The sequence below is a fragment of the Scleropages formosus genome, chromosome 13, assembly GCF_900964775.1.
Source record: "Scleropages formosus chromosome 13, fSclFor1.1, whole genome shotgun sequence".
Classification (NCBI taxonomy): domain Eukaryota; kingdom Metazoa; phylum Chordata; class Actinopteri; order Osteoglossiformes; family Osteoglossidae; genus Scleropages; species Scleropages formosus.
Genome location: NC_041818.1, coordinates 10,297,339 through 10,316,029, shown reverse-complemented (window position 1 = coordinate 10,316,029; position 18,691 = coordinate 10,297,339). Strand labels below are relative to the sequence as shown.

General features: G+C 45.9%; 1 protein-coding gene across 3 annotated transcripts in view; it reads right to left on the bottom strand.

Moving 5' to 3' along the window:
- The window catches only part of LOC108925436 (signal-induced proliferation-associated 1-like protein 2), a 47,234-nt gene extending 38,190 nt beyond the window's left edge, over nt 1-9,044 (bottom strand). For all 3 annotated transcript variants that reach the window (XM_018737348.2, XM_018737352.2, XM_018737353.2), the window contains exon 1: nt 8,665-9,044. The gene's annotated coding sequence lies outside the window, so the exon portion shown is untranslated. The remainder of the gene's footprint in view (nt 1-8,664) is intronic.
- Between the last annotated feature and the right edge of the window lie 9,647 nt (nt 9,045-18,691).

Here is an 18,691-nt window from a genome sequence, read left to right as displayed (position 1 = left end):
CTCCCTCCAGGTGGAACATCTTTAAGACGCTGATGGACGGCGTGTGTCCAACAGCTGCACCTCCTATGTTACCGTTGCCCTGCGTATGAGTTTTTTCTCCGGCAAAATGAGCTAAAACTCCCTATGAAAGGGGCTGCCTAACAGATTCATAAGAAATCCTTGTTATGCATAATTAATACATCTTACGTAGTTATTTCACTTGTCTGATACATTGTGTAGAACGTGTTAGCCATCTGTTGTTGGGAAGGTAACACTACATGAATGCATATGTAGTGCTTGTAAGGGGGGGGCGCAGTGGGTTGGACCGGGTCCTGCTCTCCGGTGGGTCGGTGGTTCGAGTCCCGCTTGGGGTGCCTTGCAATGGACTGGCATCCCGTCCTGGGTGCGTCCCCTCCCCCTCCAGCCCTCCACCTTGTGCTGCCGGGCTAGGCTCCAGCTCACCGCGACCCTGCTTGGGACAAGCGGTTTCACATGGTGTGTGTGTGTGTGTGTGTGTGTGTGCTTGTAAAGGCATTGTGTTTTGCGTAAGAAGGAGTCATGAAGCTGTTATGTAGGGTCCTTTATATAAAGTGTTACCTAAAAGCATAACGTGAGAGAAAATACTACAGTATTTCTGGACTGCATGGTATTTCTCAGTTCATACAGCACATGCTTATACCCAGTCATACAAGCGAGTGTGACGCATTCTCTTCGCGAAGGACTCGGAGTGTGTGTGTGAATGCCAGCTCACTCTCTGTCGGTGTGAGGGCTTCTGCGAGAGAGTGCATGAGCATGCCAGCTCTCTCGTTCTCTCTCTCGTTCTCTCTCTCTGAGTGCTTCTGAGAGAGTGTGTGGCGCCGGCAGCCGTGTGGCACGCTGCCCACCCCAGGCAGGAAGAACAGCTGTCCCTCTGAAAGAGCCAGTGGCTGCCCTTCGCTCCATGACTGTGCCCATTATTCCCGGCCCTCCCGCGCTTTCATATCCGCCCTGCCCACTCGCGCCCGGCGGTGATGACATCAGCCTCATCGCACACCAGGGCGCCCGGCCATCACAACATCCTTCGGCCGCCTGAGCGCCGTTTATGGGCGCGGAGTCGAAAACCGGCTCGCCGCCCGGGCCATTACCTGCGTGACCTTTCGGCGAAACGAATCTCTTCTACCTCTCGCGTGCGGGCAGCTCCGGGTCTGATGGAAGCGTAACGGTTGCGGCGATCAGCGGGAGACAATCGAATAAACGGTCGAAGCAAACTGATCTTTCTATGGGAGATGAGGGCCTTGCTGTAATAAGCGCTGCTGTTATTGCGGCGTCGGTGACGGTGCGCGCCGCCCCTGGGCCTGGCAGGAAGCCGCGACCTCCAGCTGTTCTTCCTCGTACAAAGCAGAGAGGTGGGCTAAGGGTCCTGCGCCCTTGCACCCGCCCCCCCCCCCTTCCCTCTGCTCCATTCTCGGGTCACCACGCTCTGCAGCGCAAAAGAATCCGCCGCACGGCACGATTCCTCCGAGTTCTGATCAGCCACTAATAGAGAAGCTAAGAGCCTCTTAAAGCCCATGGGGGGGTGAAGGAGGGGGGCTGCCTTCTGTCTGGCCGCTGTGAGAGATGCAACACGGCTCACGCTGCTTTCACGACCCAAAAAAAAATAAAAAAAACCTGCCGCTGTCAGCGTCATAACAAGCCTCCTTCTTTGTACACGAGGCCGCCGAGTTGGTGGGAAGAGGATCGCGAAGAAGAGCACGATACGGCGATAGATAGAGGTGTGCAGAAATGACACGTTTGTAACGATGCGCCTTCCCGGCATTTCATCTCGTGAAAACTTCTCGAAGACTTTAAAAAGCACCGTAATCATTTACCGTTCTTTTCACGTAAATCTCTTGGATTGCGTACCTTCCCTCTTTCTTTGCCAGGCCGCTCCAGTCCAGGTGGGCTTAAATTAGCCTCCACTTTTAACAAATGCTCGCTCGCCTCCTTTCTCCAGTGGAAACCAGCGTAGAAGATAGATTATAGATATATTAGATCAGATATCAAGAAAGGCTGCGTCTGCGGCGTATGAGCCGAACGAAAAAGTCACCGTATGAACGTCACTGATTTGCCAGCATCAGAAGTGATGTGAGGAAGGTGCTGGGAAACTCTGAGATCATCTCGCTCCCTCCGCTTGCGCTCCACTTTTGACTCGCCTGATTCGATGGTTAAAAAAAAGGGAGCAGAGTGGAGTGGCTCTTGTGCGGCAAACCCACATTAACTGGGTGCCAGAACTCGCACAGCTGTCCTGCAACCTGTGGCATTGCTGCCACCGGGGCGTCGGGTTTATTAGCGCTCACCGTGCAGACTGTTGGCGCGCGGCAGCGCTCCTCTGCGGGTCGGTTTGCGCAATCGTTCTTTTTTTGGTTTGTTCCAGATACACTCTCGGCACTTTGCCCATTTTTCAACTTTTTTTTTTTATTTTAGAAATCGTCTTATTTCACAGGGGGCGTGGTGGCGCGGTGGCGCAGTGGGTTGGTCCACAGTCCTGGTCTCTGGTGGGTCTGGGGTTCGAGTCCCGCTTGGGGTGTCTTGCAATGGACTGGCGTCCCATCCTGGGTATGTCCCCTCCCCCTCCGGCCTTACGTCCTGAGTTGCCGGGTAGGCTCCGGTTCCCCGCGACCCCGTATGGGACAAGCGGTTCCGAAAATGTGTGTGTGTGTCTTATTTCACGTCGTCCGTTACCCCAGTCACTTGTTATTGGTATTTAAGCAGGAAAATTACCGTGCGAACATTTTTTTTTTTTTTTTGGTGTAAATGTCAACATTTACATAATGATTTGTACACAAACTTCACATGTTATTTAGGGTTCTGCCTCTTGTTTGCCTGGAGTCTTTACAAAGGCCGCAGTCCTTTCTAAATACAAGAGCGTAACCTCTCTCGAGAAAATACAATGTTCCACAACACTGCGAAGGTACAGTAATGTGTTCCTAAAAACTCTTGTCGAGGTGAATCCTCATAAATCAAAGATGTAATTATCACTAGTTTGGACTGTAAAAATTTGGATGCGTTCCTGAGCCTCAAAATTTAAACCCATTTAAAATATTACTAAAATCTCATTGAAAGGCAAATCATTTTTTCAGTAGTTAATATAAAGTTTTCATAATGCCAACACAACACGGTACTTTTTTTTCATTAATTACTGTATAATACTGTTATTGTCTGCACTCATTTAGTTCTTTCATATCAATTACATACACTTGATACAATCAGGGGCATGGGGGTGCGATAGCGCACTGGGTTTGGCCTGCGCCTGCTCTCTGGTGGGTCTGGGGTCCGAGTCCCACTTGGGGTGCCTTGCAGTGGACTGGCGTCCCGTCCTGGGTGTGTCCCCTCCCCCTCCAGCCTTGCGTCCTATGTTGCCGGGTTAGGCTCTGGCTCGCCGTGACCCCTGCTTGGGTCAAGCGGTTTCAGTCAATATGTGTGTGTGATAGAATCACAAACAGATCATAGGTATACATGATGTTCAATGTTCATGTCTTAATTTAACAGAAGAGTAAAGACCAAAGAAATCAGCACAGATGAATTCACACTCACTCAACAAGCTGACCCGGTCTCTCACAGTGCCGGGGCTGTGCAGTTCAGCGTGGGTTCGATCCCCGCTCTTTGGTCGCTGTAGAGTTTGAGTCTTCGCCCCATGGGAAACCCAGTGTGTGCGTGTGTGTTGTATTGCTCTGCTGTGAAGACGGGTAAATGATTTTAGGGAATTTAGTGCAGCGTGTCTAGCACTGCAGGTCGCCTTAGACAAATGTGTCAGTTAAACACTAGTCGACGCAGAGTCTCGCTCAGCTGTCAGGAGGCACAGAAAATCCAAACTTGATCTTCATGAATACAAAGACATTTCTTGAAAGCTTAAGTGCACACACACACACACACTGTCTGAACCGCTTGTTCCATACAGGGTCGTGGGGAGCCAGAGCCTAATCCAGCAACACAGGGCATAAGGCTGGAGGGGGAGGGGACACACCCTGGACGGGACGCCAGTCCATCGCAAGGCACCCCAGGCGGGACTCGAACCCAAGACCCACGGGAGAGCAGGACCCGGTCCAACCCACTGCGCCACCACACCCCCCCAAGCTGAAGTAGGGGGTTTTAAATAAAACCCCTCATTAAGCGGAATGGGAGCATCTCAGGGCATCACTATTCAGCATGTTGCTAAATTGTCAAACTGACTCTAATTTGTCTGAACCCTGGGTGGTCAAAACACACAAACAGGAAAATATAGTGACGTGCCCATCATATGAGACGTCCAGGCATATGCGAGACTGGGTTAAAAATGTCCTCTCGCCTCTCTTCCTATATTACAAACCTGCCAACAGTCATGCCTTTGCAAATCTGAGCTTGGTTTCCCTGCAGAGCTTTCCACCCTGGCGTCCACCCTACCATCCACCCTAACACAGCACCTCTGGTCTGCATACATCCTACTATCCTGCCATTCACTTCACAATTGTGCTGTTCCATCCTTACCATTCAGTGTATGCACCCCACCCAAATACCCTACCATGCACTGTGCCATCAACCCCACCCTCTATTTTACCACTCTGCCCTGCATAAGACACACTCTATCTTTTTGCTGTGTCCCATGAACTGGTGCCTTTGTTATGGCAAAAGGTAGAACAGAATGTGTGTTTAATGGCCAGAGGATCATCTCAGGGGCCCTCAGAGACCTGCTGCTGGCTAAACAGTTATGGATAATAAATCATCCAAAAGTGTAAGGAGATACCTGTCTAGAAGCTGCTGTTATTTCTTCCGAGTACCCAAACCGCCTCAGTAAGTAGACATAAATTGCTGTGAAAGTAAGTTCTAAGGAAGCACCACTATGAATAGCAAAATAGCACCATTACTCTTAATTAAGACAGCAACATTCACTATTAGTACTGAATCAGCCTGGCCTCACAAAAATAATTAACCTTTCATCTGCAACCGTGTTATTCATATGCATGGACATCAGACCATCATCATCTAAATAAAGAAAGGAAATTATTAATAACCTATCTTGACTGAAAAGAAACGTTTTCTGGGCATAATTTTATTTTCTGAGACCTAATTTTAGCTCATCGCTACTGGATTTATAAAGGCCACTAGACAGGGCTGAGAACTTCCAAATATAACCCACTGTTTCCCGATAGAGAACTATTTTTGTGTATCTTAAGTGAGAAATTCTCTGCGACAGCAAATACCAGTACAGACAATGTCATAATCATGAGTTGCAGAACATTAAACACATTCTTAATCCCCCACTCTCATTGTCAAAATCCTTTATTTCAATCACCCAGGATCCTCCCGAGTTTTCTCGAGGTACTGAGATCGTATTTTACATGTGGCTGTAGGGTCTACGATGTATGAGTGAGGTTATGTATTTATGATGACCTTGCTGAGATGTGGAACACATGCTGAAATTGTTTCGGCAGAAAACACGTCAATTGTCTTTTTTCACATTTCATTATTTTCAGTCTCTATAGCCATATGGCTCTGTCTATTTTACATGTACTGTACACGCACAGAGTCCGAAACCGCTCGCCCCAAGCGGGGTCGCAGCGAATCAGAGCCTAACCCGGCAACACAGGGCGCAAGGCTGGAGGGGGAGGGGACGCACCCAGGACGGGACGCCAGTCCATCGCAAGGCACCCCAAGCGGGACTCGAACCCCAGACCTGCCAGAGAGCGGAACCCAGCCAAGTCCGCTGCACCCCCCATTTACATTTATTCATTTAGCACACGCTTTTCTCCAAAGGGACATACACCTATTTTCAGCTCTATACACATCACAGCTCTTGTTTCATTGGTTCACACAGAACAGCAATAAATGAAACAAGCAAAGTGACGTCCTGTCTGAATAAATTCTGTCCACCAAGTCACATCTACGTTTCTTGTGTGCAGCTCGTATGTACTCTTTGGAATGAAGACAAATTACACTGATGCTTTACATTTATATTTACATTTGTTCACTTAGCAGACACTTTCCTCCAAAGCGACTTCCAATGAACTCTATGTAGTGTTATCAGCCCACACACCTTATTCACCGTGGTGACTTACACTGCTAGATACACTACTTACACTGGGTCACTCACTCATCCATACCTCAGTGGAACGCACTCTCTCTGTCACTCACATGCTATGGGGGAACCTGAACAGCATGTCTTTGGGCTGTGGGAGGAAACCAGAGCACCCGAATGAAACCCACGCAGACACGGGAAGAACATGCAAACTCCACACAGACTGAGCGGGGATCAAACCACTAGGGAGCGAGTTCAAGAACATCTGTGTGTTTCTGCACCATTACAAGTTCCCTTTCTCTAATGATTTATTTATAAATAAGGTTCGAATGAAACGTGAGGTTAGCTATTTAAGTATTACGAAAACTTTTCCTTCTGGTACCTTTAAAACCTTTGGGAAACTTTCAAGTTTTTTCTGAATATTACAAAACGTTTCACAGGCTGAAGGCAAACTAAGGTGAAGGGCAAACAAAGGTAAAAGTATTTATTATTTCTATGTGCTTTCTCTGTGATGTGTTTCCATGTCGGTTTTTCGGGTCCGAAAAGGAATCGTCCGTAGGCCAAAACCCCCCAGTCACCTCAGAGCAAACAAAAACTGGTGCTCCTCCAGTCCCAACTCTAAGACCAGAGTTCACCTTCAAGATATTTAATCACTAGTGATCCTGTAGTGGAACTGAGCAAGACTGGCAGAGAGACGTGACCCTTACCACCAGTCAATAAGCAAGTCGGTGCATCTGATAGGTCGGAGATCAGAGATCCCGTTAAGCTGCAGGAAGCTAAGATACCCAATTTCCTCCTTTCTTTCACAGAACGACGAAACAGATTTGGTTACAGTTGGTTACCAAAATTTCACTTTGAAATGTAAATCTGAACTCACACGCAGGCGGAAGCCGCTTCTTCCCAGCAGTGTTGCGGTGAGCCGGAGCCTAACCCGGCAACACAGGGTGGAGGGGGAGGGGACACACCCAGGGCGGGACGCCAGTCCATCACAAGGCACCCCCGGCAGGACTCGAACCCCAGACCCACCAGAGAGCAGGACCCAGCCAAACCCACTGCACCAGTGCGCCCCCGTTAAATCTGAACTGTACGGTTATATTTTACCTTAAGGAGAGTAACTTACCCAACTAGAGAAAAAAGGTAAAGAAGTAAAGAATCCCCATAATAATAATAATAATAAGAATAATAATAATAAAAAATTTCATGACCCCAGACAAAATACTTGCATCCTGATAGAGACACTGAATGGTGGGTTGCACGTGGTCCAACTGTCCCTCCATCAAAGAGAAATGAAGCACAATCCCAACGTCACATAAACGTGTGCGGAAAAACGTTTAAAAAAACGGGAGCCCCTCTTGTCTGCAGCTGTATACGGCGTTCGTCCCTGAGCGCGTGAAAACAAGCGCTTTAATAACATGCGCACGGCCTCTATACGTTACAGTTACCAGTACGCGTGTGATATTGGTCTACAAAAATATAAGCGCACAGCATGGCCACCTGGACAAAGATAAATTCATCATTTAGGACAATCGGAGGAAGTAGCGCTTTTAGGATATTTTTGCATTGACTTCAACAGACGTATCATTACTGACGCAAGTATTTCCGTGGAGCCTATGCACGCTGTCGAGGACTTGTTGTTTACCTCGTTTAGCAGGTTCCTCATATCGGCAGTGAATGCAATTCCTTTTCACGAAACTGTCAGCGACTCAGCATCGTGCACGAAAACGGCACGGTTGAAGGAACGTTTCGCATCGACTCCCTATTAGCAGAGCTCATATAAAACGTTCCCCCGGGCTTCTCGCAATTCCTCTTTCACCCGCAACCAAGCCGTTGCCCTATCCTACGCCCTGCGGCCATCTCCTGGCAAATAATCTCCTACCCTCCCTCCGTGGCTTACCCCCTAAACACACAAACACCGCTTCCTCAGCTGACGTGAAAAAAAACCCAGTTGTCTTTTTTGTTTTGTTTTTCTATTGTTCTTAGCGCGTTTCGCTCACTGCCGGATCCAAGCCATTATGAGAGCCTTTTGCCAAGAGTGGACTCAATGGATGTTTCCTCAGCAAGAGATCTGCCATTTACCTTACCTACAATTTCTGTGTGTGTGTGTGTGTGTGTGTGTGTGTGCGCGCACTCGCAATGTGAATCACTTCCCCAGAAGCTTCTACCTCTGAACCAAGATGACCAGAAGCTAAAGCACAGGCTGCAGTGGCTTCATGTCAATGTCATAACACCGTTGCAACAGCTGTGTGTGCGATACGTACCGGGGTGGAGGCGGGGGGGAATAGAACCAAACTCAAACATCATTTCCTCTTCCTTGCCAAGCATTTCCCCTTTTACAGTTGCTGCTCTTAGCTACGAATGAAGAATGTATGTGATGCATGGATAAGTGACCCATTTAAGTAGTGTATCTAGCAGCGTAAGTCACCGCGGTGAATAAGGTGTGTGGGCTCATAACCCTGCAGAGCATCCATTGCAAGTCGCTTTGGAGAAAAGCGTCTGCTAGATATGTAAATGTAACATAAATGTAATGTAAATGTAACGTGCGTGTGCGGACTAACGGAGGAGGAGGCACGACCCCCGGTCCAGCCACTTGACAGAGTCTCGGCGATAAGACGAGGGCCACATGCCGAGTGCCGTAAATACATGCGAATGTAGCTCAGGAGAAGGGCGCTCCATACCTCTGCAGTCCATCCTCTTCCATCTGCTGTTATTTCATCTTGTTCGTCTCTCTCTTCTGCCTCCTCCCCCGCCAACCGACAGCATTCTCCCTCTCTATCTCTTTGGTTCTCGCTTTCGCTCTCTCTGCCTCCCCTGCCTCTCTGTTTGTCTCTCTTTCTCTCTTAGCGGATTATTATCCTCCTTTTCCTGCCCTCGTGCGGGAACCTCTCCTCCCTCCGTGGTCAGGCTGCCGTTCCCAACTCCACCTGGCAGCCGAAAGGAGCAGGTCGATTCGCTTGCTCTCCTTGCCTCTCTCGCTCGCCCTTTTGCTGCTTCTATTGCATTCCCTTCAGAACGAAAGGCAGCCCCCCCACCACCACCCCGCTCCTCCCTTTACACACCACATCCTCTGTCTCCCTCCCCCTTGCTTCTTGCTCTCCTCGCTCTCTTTCGCTAGCTCTGTCAAACGGAGGCAGAGGCACCAGCAGACAGGATGTCCTCTCTCTCTCGTTTGCCGTTCTTCGCTCTTTCTCTCTCTCTCTCGCAGCTTCTCTGAAGCTAATCTGTCTTCTAGGCTGATGGCGGGATTTATTAAGGAGGCTAAATTAAGCTGCCAGCGGGGTGGTGCATTGAGGTTCTTTGCCTGAGTAACAGTCATCTGTGTTTGTCAAGCATTTAAGAGTAATCACGTCGGTGTGTCCTCTTTCAACGGCAGGGGCGAGGGTGTGTTTTTCGCACAACCACTTTGTGCTTAAACGTGTCTTTGTCAGAGTCGGGCTCCGGGGATCCGCGTCCTCCACGAACAGATGCGGGTGACACACGCGGGGGGGATATGAAACCATGAGTGCGACACACATATGGGCATTTACGCTATGTGCTACATGGGTGCGGGTTCAGGTACCGTGTTTCTGGTTAAAACGCTGCTGAAAGGCATCATCACACGAATCAGCTATTCCATCGGGCCTTTTGAGGTTTTCTCAGCTGGCAACAGGTTTACTGTGTCTCACTATGACAAGCAGTCAAAACGCTGAGCGAATTCAGGAAGTTTTGATTAGAGTTGAATGGCTGGTCTTTTGTAAGTACTTACCACGGTAAATGAAAGCATTACCATGGAGATTATGCTGCATCCAATCTGTCTTCTCAGCTCTTGGTTTTTTCTTCTCTGTGTTATTTTTATTCTCTGCAATATTTTCAGTTCTGCTGATCATTAATTAATGATAAGTGATACAGTTAGTGACAAGCCCAAGTGCTGTCAGACACTACCATCTTCTTCAAAATGTTCACAAATTTAAAGAACTTTTGCATGTTTTAGATATTCTTTATTTTAAAACTGCTAAATGAATAACTGTAAAGCTACAGAAAATTAATAGCTGGCATACAGATTGGACTGTTGCATTAGCTGAAAGTGTCTGTCCGTAAAGACTTAATTTTCTCTAGGGGACCAGCAGAAAATGTTATAGTCTATCAACAGCAAAAATAAATGCAGCATTGACAAGAGTTATAATTTTGGGCACATGTCAAAGGATTCCTCTTTGTAAGACGAGTAAACAATATTTACCCCTCTAAAAGGTAAAACACCTGACCCCTTCACTTGTTCACTTTTATTCTTCCTGCTGATGAACAACTAAAAAAAGCTACATCATGCAGTAACATTTACAAATGTCTTTAATATTTCATAATGACTCTCCTAAAGTGCATGCAAATGTATGAATACACTGGCTTTTCTTGTATATCGCAATCACCCAAAGAGAGTAATTGTAATAAAGTAATATCTGCATGTCAAACGACAGGACATGAGTGGCACGGTGGCACAGCGAGTAGCGCTGCTGTCTCACAGCACCTGGGTGGTGGACGTGGATTTGATCCCCGCTCAGTCTGTGTGGAGTTTGCATGTTCCCCCCGTGTCTGCATGGGTTTCCTCCGGGGGCTCTGGTTTCCTCCCACAGTCCAAAGACGTGCTATTCAGGCTCCCCCACAGTGTGTGAGTGACGGAGAGTGTGTGTGTGTTCCACTGTTGTATGGATGAGTGACCCAGTGTAAGCAGTGTATCTAGCAGTGTAAGTCACCGCGGTAAGATGTGTGAGCTGATAACACTACACAGAGTTCATTGGAAGTCGCTTTGGAGAAAAGTGTCTGCTAAATAAATAAATGTAAATGTAGGAGGCAACGGCTTAGAAAGAAGGGGAGCACAGTGAGGTTATTGTTGTAGGGGCAAAACTCCTTTACCCCTCATGACTCAGGGTAATGAGCATCTGGAGTCAGGACCTACCCTCTACCCTAATTACAAAATGCACCACCCCCCCACACACATACACACATTGCCTGGCCATATGGCCAGAGCTACGAGGTCACCGGTTCAATCCAAACTTATACAGTACGGGTCGGGTGAGCTGGCGGATGGGAGCCATGCAATGCAGGGAGTATGGACAAAAATGGAAAATGTCTGATCTGCAATCACCTGCCAAGCATTTTTCCTGTAGAACCCATTAAAGTGGGGCTGTAACATTGTATTTCCAGAACTGTGAACAGTGGTGAATTGCAACAGTGCACCAGTGATGCTAGTGAACAAGTCTCCAAAAGAAATATACTTTTCTTAAAGTATGCAGATTTGGTGGGTACCGGTGAACTTTTTTCCTGGAAATATCAAACATACATATTTCATGGAGCAAATTTGAACAGGAAACACTTGATTCAGTTCACCAAAGTCTGCTACTTTGATTTGATGATGGATATACCTCTCGCTGATTTCTGGAAAAAAAAAAAAAAAGAAAAAAATACAAATGTAAACGAATTGGTCATCAGGTTCACACCATACTATGTGCTGGTTATTGCCATAGCTCTGACTTTGTGATATTTCACAAGCGCGTCTTCTCCTGTAGCGGACAGATTCGCAGAGCGAAGACTCCAGCGCTGGATACGGTGAGCGAAGTGCTCTTTTTAGAGCCGACAGCGACATCTAGCGTAACTCGCCATGAATACATGACGGAGACACGAAAACCTGAACAATCCACGCTCATTCGCCAAGAGAAGATGCGACATCGCGACTCGCTGAAAATCGCACTAGTTTTCTCCCTTACACACACACACACACACACACACACACACACACACACACACACACACTATCTGAAACCGCTCATCCCAAGTGGGGTCACGGCGAACCGCAGGCTAACCCGGTAACACAGGGGACACACCAAGGACGGGGCGTCAGTCCATCGCAAGGCACCCCGAGCAGGACTCGAACCCTAGACCCACCAGAGAGCAGGCACAGGCCAAACCCGCTGTGCCACCGCACCCACCTTTTCTCCCTTATTCACGCATTATATTCATTCAAAGAAGGACAGCTCCTTCACACATACACCCCTGGTCAGTGATGCAGTTGTTGATGAGCACCTGTATGGGTTTGTTTTAATCATTTATATTTATCATTTATATTTACATTTAATCATTTATATCAATTCATACAGCTCTACATCAGATCTAACTTGTTTCCAGAATATGAACGTTAATGTCCCCTAAGGAAAACTCTTACAAGGGTTACACTTGTATACAAGTAGGGATTCCATGTGCTGCTATACTGTACCTTGTTGAATAGTGCAAGGAAGAATTCTGGCTTGAAACTGTCAACTGAAAAATGGTAACAAAAATGAATGATAACCATGCATTTTATGTCATGTTGCATCAGAGCTGGCAGTGTGGCGACAAAGGGCACCGTTTACACCGTTTACACCCGCAGAAAGGTGCTTACGTTGAACTTCTGGAACAGGTGGCCTAGAACTCCAGTTTGTACAGTTTGGAATTCATTGTTCTATCAAATAAAAGATCTTATACTGCTATTATATACCATATATATATATACATATAATAGCAGAATAACCAGTATATACATATGTATGTATATATAATTATATGTATAATATAAAACTTTATAATCATATGGCATCAGTGTTTTATAATGTACATAACTGAAAATATCTTTAAAATGCACTTATGGTATGCTGTCATTTGGATAAAAATACAGTTTATATCTTATGTACACACACACGTAATATGATTTATTCGTGTTAATGTTAAAAGACAGTTTTGATCTATGACATTTAAAAGTGAATTCTTTTTCATGGAAAGTTGGAGCTGAAGCCAATATAAAACCTTTGAAAAAGATCATCACAGGCGTGCAGAGGCTGGTCGTCTGATTCCAGAAATGTGGGACTTGCTTCATCAAATCCGACATTTCATTTGGAAAAATATATGGAATTAGGGTATACATTTACTAAAGGCACACTTTGAAACTGGGACTAACAGAACTTAGAATTTCCAAAAAAAAGAGCACTCTCTGATTTCAACTGAGTTCTACAATTTTGTAAACCATCATGCACAATATATAGTCAATGCATAATGGAGAAAGCGCAACTTATTGAAAAGGAAAAACCACTACAGAGGCATCTGACAATTTGTGGTATATAACTTCGTTTTACATCTGATTATCTGTCCAGGCAGTGTAGGCGCACTACTCCGCAACAAGACAAAGGACTACAGTCTTTCTGACTTGTCTCCATGGCAAAGACTTAAGATCTGTCTTTTTCCCCCCAATGTAGGAATTTGGATGAATTCTACGCCAGCCGGTCCAAAGATACTTATGCGTTATCACTGTCACCTCTGTCTAATGGATCGCAATTTGCAGCTTTACAATACACCCCCTCCCGTCCACCCCCCGGCCCGCCATACTTTATTTAATTTGGTGGAGTATAGTAAAAGAGGAGGGGAGGGGAGGTCATGGATGCTTGCTGTAAGTGCTTTTCTTTTCACTCTGACTTGGAAGCGGCAGCCTGCGAGGCGGGTGCAGCTGTATGCAAATGAGGCCTCGGGCGGTGAGCGCCGCGGCTCGCGAGCTGCACGCCTCCAGCACATGGCCGGCGAGGCTCACCGTCCAATCAGCGGCGCCGCTCCTGCTCACCGGGCAGATCGGCTCGAAGCGTAGCAACAGGAATTACAGCCCGTGCTCTTCTTGAATGAGGGTCTTCAAAACAATGGTCCGAAGAGGTGATTGGGCTGCACCCACCAAGAGTAGGCTTTAGGGGTATCCGCAAAGAAGCGCACTATTATTATTATTCTTATTATCATCATCATCATCATCATCATTATGTGCATTCGTTCAATGTTATGTGCTTCATTCATTGGGTTAGTCCCACAAGCTTTTACTTTACATTATTATTATGTACACATTTATACAGTGGAATTTTTATCGGATTATATAAAGATGCTATGCTAAAATGAGTTGTATTATATTATTCTCTAACTATGTAAACTGAACAGTAGAACCCTTAAGTGTATCAAGAAGGGACGGTGGGGAGGGGTGGGGAACATGTGCGCTACCTTCTGGTCAGGCTAAGTCTTAATTCCTTCCCCACCACTTTCTGTTCTATAAGCAAATTCAGCAGAATTGGTAATACAGTGGAACCTCGGAACTCGAACTTAATTCGTTCCAGAAGGGCGTTCGAGTTCTGAATCAATTTTTCCCATTAGAAATAATGTAAATTGGATTAATCCGTTCCAGATCCCCAAATGATTGCCCATTTACACCTATATACAGTGGAACCTCGGAACTCGAACGCTTCTGAACTCGAACAGTTCGAAACTCGAGGAAAAAAATGTCGCAGAACTCGAACGAAATTTCGGAACTCGAACCGATGAACCTTTCAGGCTAAAACCTGTCGGACACGTGACACGTCTTTTTTCCCGTAAAATATAATATTTTTCACATTTCCTTTTATTTTTCAGTGTAGTGCAAATCGTAGATTTAGACATTCCATACTGTGCAGCCAGATCAACCACGCAAACACCTCTATCGTGTCTTTCAATTATTTCCTTTTTAACTCATCGAACCTATCGTGGCTCTCACTATTTTCTTTTATATAAAAACCCCCACAAAACACGTGGAAATTCACAGCACAATTCAGCGAGATGTTCACTCCACGAGTTTTCAGGCAAGACTGACTCATACCGAGTGATACGAGTGATACGCACCCTTTGTTTTACGGGAAAAAAGACGCGTCACGTGTCCGACAGGTTTTTTTTTGCCTGAAAGGTTCATTGGTTCGAGTCCCGAAATTTCGTTCGAGTTCTGAGACGTTTTTTTCCTCGAACAACTCGTTCGAGTTCCGAATTGTTCGAGTTAAGAAGCGTTTCAGTTGCGAGGTTCCACTGTACTTTTAAGTGTCCTAATACCTAGAAGTGGTTACACACTGAAACCTGTGCAGTTCCTTGCACTAACAGAAAGACATAAACGGGTTAATGAAGAAAATTTCGGTGCACGAGGAAATTTAAATATAATTAGAACTGTATCAGTTCAGACGTGATCATTTGGGTTTTTATCTGAAGGAAAAGGTTACATTTTACAGAGTGTACTCTAGGGTCTGATCACCAATAACCCTAGCAGCCCTGAATCAAGTAAACTGTTACACTGTGTTCTTTTAACATTACCCTTCATTCGAGAAGGTTCCTTGACATTTTCGCTGAGCCCTAAAAATGCCTTGAAATTTCCGGATGGACTGTACATAGGAAATGTAAAGTAATCCTGTGCTGGGTCAATATTTTTCAGAAAGACATTGGGTTGCATCTCAAGGGAGCTGGTTTGTTGCGGAGAGGAAGTGAAGTGATAAAAATAAAGGCCCTTATTCTAGGAAGGCAGCAGAGAGGCCTTCCAGTGGAGCCCACAGCAGTGAACGGTGTAGCGACTGAAGGGCGGTGTACAGTTTTCTCCCCCCGTCTTCCACTGTCCTGCCTTCTTTCATCCCTTCCTTCACACGTTGCTCTTCATCCTTTCATTCAACTGCACCGGTAGACAGAATTGCCAATAAAACGTTATACTCCTTACTGTCCAGTCATTCGAGTAGAACAGTATCTTATGAACAATTGATAGGTAAGATGAACAAATGCTGAATGAAGAATGAAATGAGTCAAGTTTTGTCATATTCACACTTTTAACCTTAACCACCATCATCTAATTTCCAGAATATTTATTGTTTTGCTCTTTATCTTTCATCCACAGATATGTCATTTTAAGACTAACTTAAATGAATATATGCAAAATGTTGCAAATATGGAATAGATTGAAGCCCTATTTTATTTTATATTTGATGCCCACTGCAATGAAATTAAATGCTTGTTGGGCACCAACAGCAAAATGAGATTCGGAATCGAATGTGGATGGGAACGAAACGTGTGAACATCCACGATAAAAACACTCGCATCACAACAAAGTTACTAATGTAAGTTTCATTCGTTTAAATGGAATATACTGTGAATGTTGTAAAATAACTACAATTATTTGCGAAATCAAAACTCGTATAACGAACAGACGTCTAGCGTAATTTAGCAAAGAAAACATTGCCTATTTTGTCTACTTTTCTTTTTGCAAAATATTTAATAATTATGTTAAAAACTGTTGCTCTGTATTTTCTAAATCGCTGGTATATATTTGATGGGAACCCATGATGAAGTTAACGTGTGAGAATGAAGTTTTCGTTTATTTAAAGCAGGAACGCATTCCGCAGAAAACGGGACATTTCTGAAAAATTAATGTTGAACGTAACCTAGCATTTTTATTTAATACATATATTAGCATTTTCATTGGATGCACATGAAAAGGCGTCGTGATCTGATATTATCATTGACTTGAAATGATTACCGATGTTTCCAGCGCATTTGCTGATATTTTTATTAAAGACTAAGCACCGTAACAAGTGTTACAGATCTGACCGCTCAATCTTTTGCGTGACAACTTATCGGTCCTGCTTATTTCCTTTCCTTATACCGTGTAAGGTATTTTGGGACTGCATTCTGCTTGTGCACCATTTAGTCTGTCGGATGGAAACGGGTTAAATCTGTCAAGGTTCGTCCTGGAAAGAAAAGCAATTTGATTTTCCAGCTTTATGCAAATGCGGGTCGCGAGGTCAGGGCGGGCGCGTGGCTCTGCTGCAAGGCACACTTTCAAACTTACAATTCCGACATTGAAAGAGAAGAAAGAATGAAGCACCCCTCCCCAACGCACACACGCACACACACACGCACACACACACACACACACACCATACTGCCCTTCTCTTTCCCCAAATCCAACGACAATCCGCGCTCCCTCGAGATAACCGGCCGCAATAGGACTCCGCACAGCGGCTGCGAGCGGAGGGACCGCGAGGCGCTGTCTGCAGGGGGTAAATGCCAACTGAAACTGTCATTTCTTACAATGACGTGTCTACTGTATTAATCAATCTGGCAACCCCAGCAATCTTCGTCAGAATGTTTTCATTCTTAAAATAGAAGTCACGTGTTCATGAACACAGCGTTATGTACCGTTTAATTAATAACGCGTGTCACGTTGCTTCAAATATTGTACCCGTTTGTGGCAATCAATTGTGTTTTGTCCATTTTCTTTATATAAGCTATATTATAAAATGTACGGCCAGTTCGTGTATACATTTATCTTAATAACCCATGAATGCGATAATGCATTATATTACACATAAAAATGAAATAGCGGATCAAATACTAAGAAGTAGAATAATTGTCCGACCCGCCACGCTGGAAACGGATTCAAATAATAAAGGCTTTCTGGCGGTTTTTTTTTTTTTTTTTTTGTTAAGTTCATTGAACCCCACCAAAGGTCGACAAGCACACACATTTGGAACGGGTAAGAGATGGTGTGGACCGTATAATGCGAGGATTATCATTTTAAAGTATAGGAGACATGAAATTAAGAACTCATCATTTTTTGTAACATATTACAGAAGGCGCAGTGAATTCCTCTGGTAAAATTCCCAGCAGTGTACACAGTTGCAATAACACGACGACAACACACAAAAAAAAAAAAAAAATAAAAATAAATAAATAAATAAAAGTTTTCCATTAGAAAAAAGTGATTTCAGTTACAGAAATCCGTTAATTTACTGGGCCTTCTCATGCAAATATGCAGACAAACGAGCTTGACTGACACAGGCTACCAACTGTATATGTTCATCGGTTTTTTTGAGAACTTTTGTTTGTTATCTAAGATCATTTGTAGAATGCTTATCGCATTCTGGAAGTGCCCCATGCCGACCGAAATGAATTCCTCCCATTTTCCTTTTAGAAGAGGAAAAAGAGGAGTGTTGGATGGGTGTCTTTTAGAGACGTGCTGTGAAAAGGGTTAATTTCGTTTACAATAGCGGGGCAGACTGTCCCCATTGTAGGGATCAGACGCTCGGGGCGGGGGGGGGGGGGGGCATAGGAGTGACATAGACTGGAATAGCTGGAATTTTCAACTTTTATCCGTCTTATTCTTTCAGAGATGCGTTGGGACTCTCCGACTCCCCATTTCCACGCATACCACCATGAACACGCCCCCCACCCCCCCACCGCGCCACGACCACTTTACCACAGAGGTCGCCTGCCTACCCCCTCCACAGACACCCCCCCCCCCCCCCCCCCATTCTGTTGCCCTGTTGAATGAAGACAAAGATAGGGCACGTGTTTGCTGAATGGAGTCCCGGAGGAGAGAGGACGAACAAAGGCCGGCGAGGCTTGGCGTGTGGCATGGCCCAATCTACATAATGATGAGGGACCACGCGTCAGGGAGTGGGCAGTGGGCAGTGGGGAGTGGGGTGACGGGAAAGTGGGGGACTTGACATCTGCCGCTCCGCTCCCCCGAGACACGGGGTGGATCAGGTTGCCGGGCCGCCACCATTGGCGCTTGGGTCTCCGCCATCTGCGTTCCCCCGGGCGCACAATGGGAGCTGAGCGCCTTTAAAAGACGAGCCAAGGAGCGGCGGCCAGAGTCAGACTCCACCGGAGAGCATCCGTCTCCGTTCCGCAGCAGCTACTCTTCGCGTTTCTGCGCTCTGCTACGTTTTATTATTGCACACCCGGAAGGGCAGCCAACACGATGCCACGGGGGTTTTTAGTAAAGCGCTCGAAGAAGAGCGGCGCCGTGTCTTACAGGGTGCGGGAGGAGTGCTGCGCGACACCGGCGGAGGAGCTCTCGGAGACTGCCTACCCAGCCGGCCCCGCGCCCGC